The sequence below is a fragment of the Clinocottus analis genome, unplaced genomic scaffold, assembly GCF_023055335.1.
Source record: "Clinocottus analis isolate CAN_PGR_092001 unplaced genomic scaffold, fCliAna1.0.p SCAF_7, whole genome shotgun sequence".
Taxonomy (NCBI): domain Eukaryota; kingdom Metazoa; phylum Chordata; class Actinopteri; order Perciformes; family Cottidae; genus Clinocottus; species Clinocottus analis.
The window spans coordinates 17,695,910-17,711,014 of NW_027176229.1; the positions used below are offsets into that span (position 1 = coordinate 17,695,910).

A 15,105-nucleotide genomic window follows, 5' to 3' on the forward strand; every position below is an offset into this window, starting at 1 on the left:
TCTATTTCTCTCTTATCAGTGCCACCTTTTCTCCTCCCCTCTGTTCTGCTCTGGTGTCCAGCAGCCCGAGGGCGGATTTAGTTGGAGAAATGGTGTGAGAATGACAGTGAGCACAAAAGGGAGGAAGGCAAGAGCAAGAAGGGAACAGACAGCCATAACCTAGTGTCCTGTGAAGCTCTTGAAACTGATCCAGTACAGTATCTGATCCAGTGTCATCCATTACCCTGCACACTAAGAGACCAGAGTAAAAAGATGGCTTGCAACCGGTCCCGAATTGAAAATGTCCTCTGCTTCCCACAGGGCCCCGGCTGCGGCGCTACCCATGTCATTATTCAGGATTTTACAATATGTGAGGAGCCAAGCAGCTTGAATATCAAAATAGCTGGTGTCATCTTTTATCAAAGATAATCATTTTTCAGATTCTAGCAATTGAATACAACCTGAACAGAGCGTCCACGGACCGAACAGTTTTCTACCTTCACTGGAAAATTGTTCCCGATGAATATAAATGTTGGTTTCCAGTGATGAAATGTTTTCCACTTTCACTGTGTTGGTGTGGTCTTATGGGGGCACATCTCAAACCCTCTGAGTGAAGCACAACTATCTGCATAAGAGGCCAACCAATATAGGATTTCTTGAGGCCCGTAACAATACTGATATACGAACAGAACTCTAGAGGGATATATTGGTGGGAAGGATTTATTGGTCGAGCTCTAATCTGCAAGGCTAGATGCCACTGGAGGGGCATTGTGGGAGTATGGTTGGTTTCCTTTACGATGTGATTTGGGTCAGCAGACATTTAGATGAGTTTTATAGGACCTCCCACACAGATGGATGCAGTCGAAAATGTGACGCACGCTTAATATATCTGCTGTATAATAGTATCTGCTGTATAGTATGACCCCTCATGCTGAAAGTGGGCTGTTGTATTAGGTCTCTGGGACACCCGTCACATGAAAGGGAATTTGTTATGCAAGCTTAGCAATTGCCAAACTGAACCAATGTGGACGTGTTAAAATCGGAAAGGACGCAGAAAACTCACAATTGAATCGTCCGGAGGACCAGAAGAATATGTGTTGCCTGATAATGCCGCATTACAGCAAATCCATGTTCAAATCATCAGGAGGAGAGCTAGTTATGATAGCTATCAGCAGCAGGCGGATAACAGAGATAAACGGCTAACATACAGAGGTTGCATTGAGTTACATTCTGATGCCTTCAAGCTCTATTCAGTAAAGATTAGCACAAAGGTGAATTATAGTCATCTCGATGTGTTCAAGTGGAATCTTGAATAAATTGAGTTGTTTAAAGTTCATGTTTTCACAGGAATATCAAATGGATATAAAAGAGGGGATTTTGACCTGTTTCACTAAAACTACCTCTACGCAGCTTAAAATATGTTTAAATTACTAATGCAAATATAGTCACAGAACATATTGTTATACAAATTGTATCAGTCAAGATAACTGGAATGCCAATGATGCCATCAAACTTTTCAGACAAAACGATGAAACACCTGAAAGACAGGTATAGGATGTATTCCATGTTACGCTACGTTGACAACGTAGTGTTGGTCGAGCATCGTAGTGAATTTCCCTGGTACTGTGACATCCTGTCATCTTGGAACCACATCCTCGCCAGATGAGAGGACACTGGATATTGTGTGTTTTTTCCATTTTGCTGTTTTCACTTTTGTTTGAGGAGTGTGTGTTTTCCTCTACATAAGTATGCCACATTACCATACAGGAGGTTGCTGTTCCTGTTCAGTGTGTTGAGGAAACTCCCTCTTCTGCCGGTCAGAGAAGACTGCTACACACATAACCATGTGTGCACACTCATTATAATATATAATATGGCTATTATCATATTCCTAATTTGCATCCAAATGGTGAAAGACACAAAAGGGATGAAGGGGACATTGCACAACATTCCATAGCAGGGTCATAAATCTTGTATCCTCATTGCCCCCCCACCCTAACACACACACACACACACACACACACACACACACACACACACACGCTCGTCTGTCAGATGAGCGCTGCAATAATTAGGTCTTTCAGGTTATGATAATGTTTGTGCTGTTTTTTGGTTCATCTGCTCACTGGTGCACATAATGCCATTAATCACAGCAGTCTAAAGCACATGCTGATTCAACCACAGTCTCTCAGTGTGTATCTGTGAGTTTGTGTGTCAGTGTGCATACCTCATTTGATGGTGTGTGTTTTTGTCTTTTTACTAGCAGAGGTGAGAGCGAATGAGGGAGAATGAGAGAATAAGAGAGGCCAAAAGTCATGTGGCGTTGTGAAAAATAAATAATTAATGAAGGTGTTTTGTCTAATAATGTACAGTGGGCAGATCTCTGTGTATCATCCTCTGAATTATTTATTCTTAACCTTATTTTTCTCTTCATTTCACTTGTCACAACTTCCTCATTCCCATCTTTTCTGCTGCTCCTGATGGCCAGCGAGGCAGCAGAACTTGGTGCTGCTGTAGATGAGGTTCATGTGACGTCTCAGTGTTTACACAAGAACAACTTGTCCAAAGAAAGTCTTCTCAATAATCTGAACAAAGACAAATTGGTTTCTGAAGTTTTCATCCCAAAACCACTGTTGTTAAAAGTACAGAGGTTTTTTTTTTAAAAGCAGGGTGGCATTGGCTTCTGCTGAACTCAAGGACAGTCTGACACGCCCCATGCATCATCTCTGTTGTCTTTGAGCAAGACATTAAATCCCTCCCCAGGAGTGCTGCTACAAAGCTGATATTGGGTTCTGACCTCCCTGGTCAGAAGCAGGTGAAGGCAGAACATCAAAATAAAATCTATCATTATATTTGCCCCCATTTGACCCACCCATACCACACTGTCTCTGGCTAATCGCCATTTACACAAGAGAACAAGGTTGCGAAAGTACATGCAGTTAACCAGCTCCACTTAACCACAGACCCGCGTGCACATGCACTGAGCATTCAGCCTGGTGTAAATGGGCTAAGTTAAAATTTGAATATCATATCGTCTTCCGACTTTCTCGCACCAACGATGTCAACGTGCATAGTTTGTAGGATGTATTACAGCATTATTTATTATAATGTTGTTCTTGCTGTATAATTATTACCGCCATAACATCCATGTCCATGATATAGCGCCGTAGAATGTGTTGTACTCAGGCAACTGCTCAGTAGTGTACTGACACACTCACCATTGGGAGTAATGGCCATTCTCTTTGTGATGTAGCTTACCCGATTTTGTCTTTTAAGGGTTTCCACTGCAGTCGTTTTAGTGGACTTTTGTCAAACGACTTTATTAATGTTGAGAGTGAACGCTGCATTAAGAGGATTAAAAGAATATCTTCAAATAGACACATTCACACTGTGTCACTTATCTATTTGATATCATGTTTCACCCTTAATCATATTATGTCATCTTAAACTACAGGAGGCATTCATAACTCTTTCACAGATTCTCTGTAGATAATGAAAGCATGTTTTTCATCAAGGCTCTCCTTTGGTAACTCTATCACTTTTCCTCTGGTGCCTACAACGTTGAAGACGGCACTCAAGAGTCATTCAGCTCCTTCCGCCACTCTTAATTTGTTGTCAACTTGCTGTTGAAAAGATTTATTGTGCCCACCTTTTTCTTGGATTGAAACAGGTTGTGTTTTCCAGCCTCCAAGGCAGGTGACCAAAAGTCAACTACTACTCCGCTCCTCCGCGCCCTTCACTGGTTACCGGTGGCCGTCCGCATCCGCTTCTAAACATTGGTACCTGCATAACGAACAGATCGGGTCCAGTTCACATCCAGGGCATGGTAAAACCGTACTCCTCAGCTCGTTCACTCCGCTCAGCTTCCGCACAACGGCTTATAGCTCCGTCACGGCGAGCTAAACACTCAGCAAAGTCACGACAGTTTGACGTTTGCTGTCCTTGCTCCTCGATGGTGGAATGAGCTCCATCAAGACACCATCAGGGCAGCAGAACGTCTCTACATCTTCTGCTGCAAACTAAAAACACATCTTTTTCGACTTTACCTTGAGGGAAGAAAGTAGCACCGTAGTAGCACTTCATCAGCACTTAAATGTCACTTCAACTTTCTTAAAGAAATTTTACTTTCTTGATACTTGTTGTTCGGAGTTTGTACTCATGGTTGAATGCACTTATTGTCAGTCGCTTTGGATAAAAGCGTCAGCTAAATGTGATGTAATGTCAAGGATACAGTTGTATAATAAAGACAATATCGTAGCATTGCTCTCTTAGGTTTTAGACTCTATTCTTTAGTGCAGTCATTTGTTTAGAGTTCCGAGAGGGGAAGTGCTTGTACAGCATACCTGGTTACACAGAGCAGGCATGAAGATCAATGGCCTCGGACAGAGGGGACAGAGAAAAAAGTGTAAAGAGCATCTCCAAGGACTCAAGATCAAATATAGTCTCTCACTTATTTTCTCCCTGAGCTGTTCTTTTTTTCTCTTTTGTCGTATATCTGCCACCATTCCTTCCCCTCTTTTTTCATCTTCCTGCTCCGTCTTCTTTCCTCCTTTTCTCTGCTAAAACAAGACACGACACACGCCCTGTGACTGTATATGTATAATAGAAAATGGTAATGATGTTTTCCTGTGAAATTATGTTTGGTATATCAGAATAAACCGTACACAGGCCTTTGATTTTTCCCGATTTTTCCTGTATGTCACCATATTACATAGCTCTGACAATCACGCCGTGGCCTTGTGAGACACCTGATAGAACAAGAACAAGCCTTTGTTCTCTCGTCGTAGGAAAGTAATCTCGCTCCAATTACAACGTAGATGCAAATCACTTTGCATAATCCTTCTGATTGAATCCATTTTACTTTGTGTTTTCGGTACACAAAATGTCGTTCTGTATGTACACAATAGATCAGAACTAATCCACCTCAATTACATTCACTTCAACCCCTTAATGTGGAACTCTATTACAATGAAATGAAAGCTACGTCCAATTCATGTATCAGTTCATGTAAAGCTGCAGTTTATAGACGTGGCAGTGCATTATGGGAACATCAGGGCCATAAGGTGCTGTTTTATGTACTTGTATTATCAAAATATTGCAAAGAAAATTCCAACTGGGGTGGTTTAGTTGAGGCCACACACAAAAACAAACAAAACAAATAGTCATTATGACTTAGATAAAGCAAGTGACTTAAAAGTAGCATTAGCCGAAAACAACAGTTCTGTGTGGTCAATTTCTTCTCAAATAAATTCATGAAACAAACAGATATGCCACATTTCCACCATGTTTTCATTGTTGTTTTCCACCGTTTGATATTCTTCTGAAATGTCAGAAGAATGGGAGAATTACCGGCATCAACTCTTTTTCCTTATATAATTTCCACAGAATGGTCGATGTAAGCTTAAAGTCTTTTGCATTTTCTTTTAAAAATGTTCTGGAAATTAAGTTGAAATTCATTTGCACCACATTTGGATGGAAACCAGGCTATGCATCGGGCACTAATGTCACTCAGTGCCGTCTCCCTGCATCCCGAATCAGTTTTTCCCAGCATGTCAATTGTGAAGTGCTCGGGTACAGTGCTGTAGTTCTGCATGGTCCTTTCCAGTGCCTTAACTCTTGAACATTAAAACATATATTTAGCTGCAATTAACCTGTAAATATTTGAAAGGGTTGAGTGAAACGCTGCACTTTTGAATTCGCTCAATATTTGACTTCATGAACAAAACTTCATAACATTTCAAGGACGTTTGATGGCTTTATTAATATTGGTCAGAATGTACACCGTATACAAGCATATCATTTCCACATGCCAGCCCTCTGAAGACAACAGTAAAGCCTCACTCAGCTGTAGTCCATTACCTCTGAGCTTACGAGCCTGAATCACTTAAAACCCATTCATCAGCTTTCTGACAGGGAAACCTACTGCAAACACATCCAGTCATGCGGAGCATCTTCTCTAGTAGCCCCGCACAACATTTCAACTTGTGACCTCAGCATCCACCTGCACACAGGCTCTTTCATCATGAAGCTCATTTTCTTTATGGCTCACTCATACACACACACACACACACACACACACACACACACACACACACACACACACACACACAGTCACATACACACACAAAGCTTACACTTGCAGACTTAACATAGCTCACCTAAACACACACACACACACGCGCACACACACACACACACACACACACACACACACACACACACACACACACACACACACACACACACTCACTCTTAAAAGCCTCATCACTTTTGACCTTGTGACCCCAGTTAACTAACCTCTTGTTATATTCTCTGTTCACTGCTCCTCTTTATGTGGGGCCTCACTGAAAAGAGCCAGTCATGCAGCACTGGTAGCCCCGAGGCGCCTTCAGCTTCCAGCCTTTCAACATATCCATACATCTAAACAGAGTGACTCAGTCACTCCTTCTCTTGAATATTTGACCTTTCTAACCTTTTGGCTTGCTCAGTCGTGTGACCATTTCCAGGCATCGCTCTACTTTGTGATGGCCTTCTATGTGTATGCTCTTAATGTTATTGTGAAGCCCAGCACAATGCACTGACGCAACAAGCAGTGCACGTAACAGTTTTATATTTGAACTTGAGCTTGTTGTCTACATGTGATTGTGTAATGTGTGAAAGTGGAACATTCAGCAGCTTCAAAAAGAAACTGATCTCATATTTATTTCTTTTACAGAAGAGAATAGAGCCAGCGGACATGTTGGAGGAATGGAATCAACTTCACTGTTTCCACATTTGAACCCTTAACCTTCTTGTTTATGTAGGGCGATGTGTTGCTAATGCACAGCGTACCTCAGCACGGTGACCGCCGGTTAAGAATCTGGTCCCCGATCTAGTCAAGTGAAAGTTAATGACGCATGCAGGTCCTTTCCATATGAACTTAATCTGAACTTTATACTTGGCTGTGATCTATTTTCTGACCAGCTAATATGAGATTTGTAAATAGATAATTAACCGCAGAGTGACTGTGTTTCAGGATAGCTTAAATGGAAATGAATCATGGAAATGAATCCTAAAAGGTAATGACCCAAGATTAAGCGCACAACCTCAGCCGTGTTTCCACCACAGTAGTAAACTTAATATGAAGTGATGTAGTAACAGCCCTGAACATTAGCCCTTTCACTACCTTAAGTCAGGCCCTTTGATGTAACTACGGTTAAGCTGTCTAATATGGTACAGAACGGATGTCATTGTTTGTTTTGTGGTGGAATGACTTAGTGTGGTGGGAGTTAAGGTCTCATATAACGGCTTCTTAACTATCTCCAGGTTGAAACTGAAGAACTTGTTCTGAACAACTTCAATGTTCCTCCCTTTGTTGTGAATGCACAGTTTGATGGACATTCTTTTTCATTAATAGTTCACGCTCACAGCTTGGTTTCTCCAAAATAATTGAGTTAAACCTTTTTTTTTTTTTACCACAGTAATGTTTTCTTCTGAACTGTCCAGGTCTCAGCCTCAGCCGTAGAGCCGCCCCTCACTGCAGATTGTGAAAACAAGGAGCCACAGGGCTTCAACTCTTCTCTATTTTAGGGATGGTCCCCACTCCCCCCACTCATAACACTGCTCTGCCGCCCCGAGTGCTTGGAAAAGATAAAAAGGGAAATATTTCAGAATAAAGTCAAGATCTCTCTTTTAGGTGGAGAGACTTTACTGTCAGAAGTTACTCATTATTCCTCTTGCGGCTCTAAAAACATTTGGTAGTCTCATCGGCGGCTGCCATTTGAGCTTGTCAAGTCTCCCACAGCTTTGAACTGCATAGCCGGGCCTTCGAGACTCACCGGTGTTTGTGCGCTCACCAGCATCAATGGGTTGCATCTGGGCCACATGTCAGAATGGTTAGCGATCAACCACCAGTCAACAAACCAATGCCACAACAGAGCAGGCGCTCCTATAGCACGCTGACCCGCACCAACACGAGTCTGTTTTTCTCTGGAGGAGTCCGCCATGAACTGGAGGCTGTGTTTAATTTAAGTGTGAGTGAACAACTAGGGCACTTACTGTACACACTGCCCGCTGTGGCACCGAGAACCGAGAACTTTGCTCACAAGCACTGTTTATAGCACCAAGAACATGGAGAGGTCATGTTTTGATGAATGTTTAAAGTGTCCTAGACGGAACTATATGTATGAAATTATTTTTTAATGTTCTTACAAAAGTGCTCGCTATGAATAGCAAATACACTGTTAACACGTCTCATGTGGTGAATCATGTATGACGTTTATGTGTTTCCGTACAAGGGAAATGTCTTCTATCATATTACTCTTGGGAAATTAAAAAAAAAAAATATATATATATATAATATTTTCATTTTTTTTTAATGCAGGCTTAAATAACAAACTATTTACGTTCTGCAGTGACTAACCATCCAGATTCAAAACGTTCAAATGAGACGAGGAGAATGTCAATGTAATCAGTGTAAATCAATGTATAATTGAATTATTTAAAATCATACCTAATTGTGACATTTAATGTGTGGCAGTATGATTTATGGTTTAGCTCTGAGCCCAGCTCCAGTATGTCGATACCTTCAGGTCATGTTGAGCTCGGGCTGTGAAATACTGTAAAACCTCCATGACAGGTTTCATTCATGCTCTCCAAGATTTTTTTGTCACTTGAATTTATCAGTGATTCAGTTTCTTATGGCTTTGGAATGTGTTTTGCCCCAAAGGAAGATGAAACCAATTCAAAGCCCATTGTGTAATTTATAAATGCTTTCGGATTTGACCAAAATAAAGCTGAAAATAGAATAAGGCCTCTCTCTCCCTCTCTCTCTCGCTCTCTCACACACACACACACACACACACACACACACACACACCCACACCCCCACACACACAGTCTCACTCTTGAGATCGTTGCGCCCCTGCTCAGAAACCACTGCTCTAGTTCCCACAAGCTTGAGCGCAGCTCATTTTAGAGACCAGTACTTGTGAGGCTAGCGGACCCAAGATAAAAGTTAATTAGGACTCTGGCAGCAGAGGATCAGTCAGAAAGACCACGGGGTTGGTGTCAGAGGAGTAACTTGACATTTTGGACTTCAGTATTTTCTTCCTCATCTGACTCACACCATGGCAAACCAAAATTCCCCAAGTTGGCACCCTAGGAACCAAAATGGCACGCTTGCTCTGCTGGTATTTATCATTAAACCTGATTTGTAACACTAGCTGTGAGCTAGCTCATTAGCTTGCAACCAAAGCCGCTAGTTTCAAGGAAGAATGCAACACTAATGATGTGTTTTTTATGTCCGCTCAAGAACAAATTAAGATTCTTTTTTCCGTTGTTCATGGTGGAAAGAAAAACCTTGGAGAAGATAAATAATACTCCAACAAATCCCAGATGTTAAATCTTGTTAAGTGAAAGAGGAAATTAATTGTGACAAAATGTGGGATCCACAAAACAGAACCATTGTGAAAATGAACGGCAAAGGAAAAAGCTGTGGTTAAGAGCGGGGGAACGAAAGAACAAAGATTTAATGGTGGCGCTGGATCAAAATAGATTTACCATCTCGAGCCTATAGTTTTGAGTAAAGTGGGCATGTGCATTATTGAGATAAAGGATGGATTGGAGTAACAATTGTGTACTGTCTGTGAGTGCAGGAGAGAGAAGGCAAGAGAGAGAGAAGTATGGTCAGTAATGTGCGTAATAAGGTCAGAGGCAGAAGTCCATTATCAAACCCCCTCGAGGCTCTATTTATAGTGACCTGAAGAGGGAGGGGGTATAGAGAGCAAGTGAGATGGTGGGAAAAAAAGAGAAGAGTTTGAGATGAAGCAGTAAAGGAGAGAGGAAGGCTGAAAGAAGGAAGATATTGAAGGGGCACGGCGAGTGAAAAGATGCCAGAGAGCAAAGCAGAGAGGCAAAGTGTTCGGGGGAAGAAGTGAAGATGGGGAGGCGAGAAATGGGGATAGGAGATGAGAGTGGGAAGTGTGGAAAGGCGCCAGAGAGAGAGAGAGAGAGAGAGAACTGAGAAGATGGGAGGAAGACAGCAGGGGAGAAGGAGAGGTTGGCTAGGCGAGGGAAAGAAACAGAGTCGTGCGGTCGGAAAGCATGAGGGTGTTAAGGAGAAATGGTAGAGGAGGGATAAGAAGGCAAGAGAGAGACAGTGAGCCTCCAGATGGAGACGGCATAAGCAGTGCAATGTTTGATCCAATTTTATCTTCAGCTCTGAATGAAATAGCCAAAATATGGGAAAATCTTCAAATGGAATAAGCCTGTAAGCTGTTCTTTATCATTTGAGTTGAGGGCCATCTTCATTATTTTATTGTATGCTTGTGAGTGAGTGAGTGTGTGTGTGTGTGTGTGTGTTTCCTCACCAAATAGATAATCTAATAAACTAGGCTCAACATGGTGTTTTGATTCCCTTCAGAAGGAAACAGGAGGAGCAATAAAAAGCAATAGAGATGAGGAGATAGTTGATAGGAGAGAAGAAGAATGGAAAACATGGAAACACAGAAGAGCAGAAGAAGAAAAAAAAAAGACGAACATCATCAGGAAGGCTGGGTGGGGAGGGGTCACTGTGAAGTCCACCCCTGGGGAAGTGGCCAAAGAGAGAAGGAAAACTAAACTATTCCCCCAAAGCAAAAGAAGAGCAGAACTCAGCTGCAAAGAACCGAATAAAAAAAAAAAAAACGGAGGGAAAGAACGCGCAGCAAAAAACGTGAACACAAACAGGTTTTCTATTGGAATCAGGAAAGACATCACGGACCAAGATGAAAAAGGGGGCAGAGGGAGGTTTTTCTACAGATAGAGAAACACAAAAGTAATCATGAAGACAGATAGACCTTCATATAGAGATGCTGACAGGTGGAAAAAATGCAGACACACACGGTGAACACTGAGTGAGAGAGAGAGAGAAAGAGAGAGAGAGAGCCAGGTGGTTAGTGGGAGATGTGGATCATAGAGCACGGATGTGCACACAACCAGCAACTATCAGTCGACATCCACCCAGAAAAACCGTATCCTATCTCCCTGAAAATAGAAGTCCTTCCCCGGCCAATGTTTTGATATTCTAATGCACGGCCCTGCGCCGGCTGCTCGTATTAATAGCGATGCTGAGCTGTGATAGTACTACATGAATGAAAGCGAAGCCTTGCATTTCCCTCAGGCCTGGGGTAAGGGAGACAAAATCCATCTGGAAGATAACATTACACAGCAACTCGCACAAGTTTGTAGCCCCACAAGCTTACATAAGACTATGCATATGAATGAGATATTCCATCTGCATGTGGATATGTGGGGTGTGTGTAATACAAAGTGAGACTTGTGCATTACAGATAACTGTGTTTCATGATTGTGAAATGAGTTCCAATGACTATAATTATTTTCCCCTGACTGATCATGTGGTTTCTCTCCTCGGCGGATAGCTTTTTTAATATTATTATATAATATTGCTGGGTTCGTTGGTGCTGGTTGCGTACATTTAAATAAGGCAAATGTATTTTCTTGAGTGTGGTCTTGTGTTCTTTTTACCTGTCATGACTGAACACAGGTTCAGGGAAGCGACTTGACCTAAACGGCCTTGCATTGCTGGTTCCCATACCAGCGACCTCGTTCAGCGGGATGAGGTGGAATCAAAACCAGCAACATAGCTGAGGACCGAAACAGAATGCTTCTCAGCTGGCCGCGGCGAGATTGACGTTTTGGGTTCCACCCACGTAACGAGTCAGATGTAAGACACGGAGAAAAACTGTAACCACAGCCTCATCGGTTGGTGCTCAACCCTAAAAGGGAGGAATCAGATATTAACCCCCTCACTTTGAACCATCCTGTGCTGTCCAGTGAGCTGTATCAGGACACCTAAGCTGACTCGCGCCGCAGAAACTGGAGATAAGCGCTGGCTTAACAGTCATTTCAGGACAAACGAGGCGTGCTTGCTGCGCAGTCGTCCATATAGCGCGCCATACTGTACCTCATGTTACACTGCCCTCCCCTCCCTCCGAGTATAGGAAGCTGCTTTCCAAAAATCTTGCGGCGCTGAAAAGATCACATGTTGAAAGATGCTTGAAGCAAGGAAACATGCTTGAGGGGAGAGAGTAAGACAAAGAGAAAAAGAGAGACGGCGGAAGAGAGAAGACAATGATAGAGGAAGAAAGAGCCGCTGAACAACAATGGAGGAACTAACAATAGCTGTAGCAGTTGTCATTCAGGACGAGCGTGGATGCACATACAGTCCTGTGTGTGTGTGTGTGTGTGCACGTACTGTCTGGCAGAGACAACCATGAAAAATAGCTCTCAGTTTTCTCACACTGCCTACCTGCAAACACCCACTCATCAGCTGCGCCTGTCCGTAAAGTGGCTGTGCTGGATTGCATATAGGACGTGTAATGTATGTCCAACTGTGTGTCCTAGTTTCAATCTGACTCTCAAGCAAGCAGCGCCCGAGATGGTGTTTACGCCTCGAGTCAAGTGCAGTAGAGAGGATTGTTTTTCTTCCCTTGATAATAAATCTTTTTAGTCATTCTACCCTTTCATAGTTTAATAACTCCCATTTCATCTGGGGCTTCTAGACCTCGTGATATAAAGAGATTCAGATCCTTCTGATTAACTAAATCGGCTTTTAACACCAATCTCGCTTTTTTTTTTCAGTTCATTGGAGTGTTGCAGAAACTTCTAACCCCATTGATGTGTTTGCTCGTTGTCTGATATTTCTGGCAAATAATTACGAGGCTTAATTAGAGTTTGTTGCAACGTCTGAAAAAAAAAAGTGGTTCCGGAAAAGTTGTATGATCATCAGAGTCAGCGGGCTGCATCCCCTGGGGATCATGCATTTCATATGAATTCATCCAGCAGTTGTTGAGGAATTTCAGTCGAGCCCAAAGTGGCGACCGCGTGACCAACCATCCTTCTATTCATGCCGCTAGCACGGCTAAAAACTAAAGAGAAATCGTACTAAATGAACAGTAATGAGCGTTTGAATACATACGTTAATTAAAGCATGATGTTAAGTCATAACACAGACTTTTATTGACTTAAGGGACAACAGAAACAAGGCATTGAAATACGCATGCATGCTGGCACTTCATAATAAACGATTAGAGTGCATAGAAATTCAGCAAAGCTATAATAGACTCATACTGACCTCTGCATAGTCACCTCTAGGCTGCCATACAACATTAAATACTCCCCGACTGTATATTCACACATATTCAGATGTACAAAACACACTTAATATTCAACTATGTAGGCAATAAAAAGCGCACCACACATGCAGAAATGCAAATGCATAAACATATACTATTGCAGAGACTTACAGTATTTATATTTAATAATGTATGCACATTGATAGGCCTCCTTCCACACACACACACACACACACACACACACACACACACACACACACAAACACTAATATGCACTTTGGCTGTGCTCTGACCTGATAACTGAAGGCAATGCCGCTTACAGAATTATAATTTGGGAATAAATAAAATATGCATATCAGAGCCACCACTTTCCTGTGTGTTTGTGTGTCTGTGTGGCTCTGCGGGTTTTGTATTCATATACTGTCAGTGGCTGCCACCAAATGTGTGTGTCTGTTGGTGAGTATACATGTAATTATTCACACAGTGAATTCACGGTCTGTACACCACTGTGTCAATGTATGGATACATTTTGAACCTAATTATTTACAATGTATAGACCTGATGGCAGTATATGTTATGCGTCATAAACCCCAGATGTATTTCTCTCTTGGCCTCTTTCTTAACTAAGGCCAGCTGTGGCCTGACGGAGTCACCCTTTCTGCCGCTAGCGTCGTCAATCTAGTTCCAGGCTTTAGTTGGGGGCCTTACATGTCACACACATGATGCAGTCAGAGGACGCCAACCAGCTGTCACATTCTGCTCCCACATTAAGACGCTCTAGCTGGCTTTCAACTACTCTCTACTATGATGAATTGCCTGGTATCGCCCTGAAAGCCTGGTGGAGATATAATTGCCTATGACAAGGAGTGTGCTGTGCTGTATTATATCTTCCCAGGGTTACTTCTGTCATCACGGTTAGCAACCCAATCTTTAAAGACCTCCTGGACCATGTGAAATATTGCAGACGTTCATTTGTATTAAGTTCAATCTAAAACGCCAAAAAAAACAAAAACACAACCAAATATTAGAAACAATGCAATGTAATGCAGTTGAACACAACATCGTCCGGACCAGAAATCACCATAAGAGGTTAATCATTAACTCGTAACAAAAATGTACCATGATAATCTTTGTAAAGATATGTTCTGTCGGTCAATTCATAATGCCACTTATTGGTCGTTTCAACTAAGGTTTCTGTCGTCGATTTAGTCCGTTTATTATGCTTTTTTCATGCTGGATGACTCATTTCCAAGAAACATCTCTGTTGAACACAGAGTTGTTTTTCTTTGATAAATTGTGGAGAAAACGATCAGTTGATTAAATCAATTCATTGAACATGAACATGAAAATTGCTTAAGTGTAAATCAAATAATTTCTTCAGTGGAGGACAGCCCAAAATATATCACATTTTACTACTATACTACTACTACTCCTCCTACTTTCACTAGGACTACTAATAGATGCAAGTCCAATGATCCCTTTGGGCATCGATAATAGAGCCATTAAGTTCTCTAAATTTGCACGTCTGCTCGTGTCCTGAATAATGTGAATTTCATCATCGTGCCGATTTGAGGATAAGCGCCTGATTAAGTTTCCAGTGCATGATGCCTGGTCACCTGGTTTCAAAAGGGATCTGACTCTCCGGGACAATGTGTGTGATTCCCAGGCAAGCTATGCCAAGTGGTTCAACTTGACGTCTTCTTTAAAAACAGATTGATTCTGAGAAGCGCACGCCCTCACACCTGTTCACTGTGCTGGTCCTTGCTTTATCGCCGTCAGCTGAACCAGCTATCATCTGAAAACAACATGAGAGAGACCTAGCTCACTAGATGAAGGAAAGAGAAGAAGAACAAAAACATAAGGCACATGAAGGAGAGGAAAAACAACAAAATATCGGAATGTTAAAAGTGTTTGATTACAGGAAGTGTCTTTTTTTTTGTGTCCTCGTGTTTTGTGTTTGTTGGTGTTGTAAACAGTTCCCGAATGACTTGACATAACAAACTGTAAATGG

The 15,105-nt window shown here is 42.0% G+C and overlaps 1 protein-coding gene across 2 annotated transcripts in view; it reads left to right on the forward strand.

The window, feature by feature from the left end:
* The window catches only part of unc5ca (unc-5 netrin receptor Ca), a 170,751-nt gene that overhangs the window by 64,942 nt on the left and 90,704 nt on the right, over positions 1–15,105 (forward strand). The gene's annotated exons all lie outside the window — the stretch shown is intronic.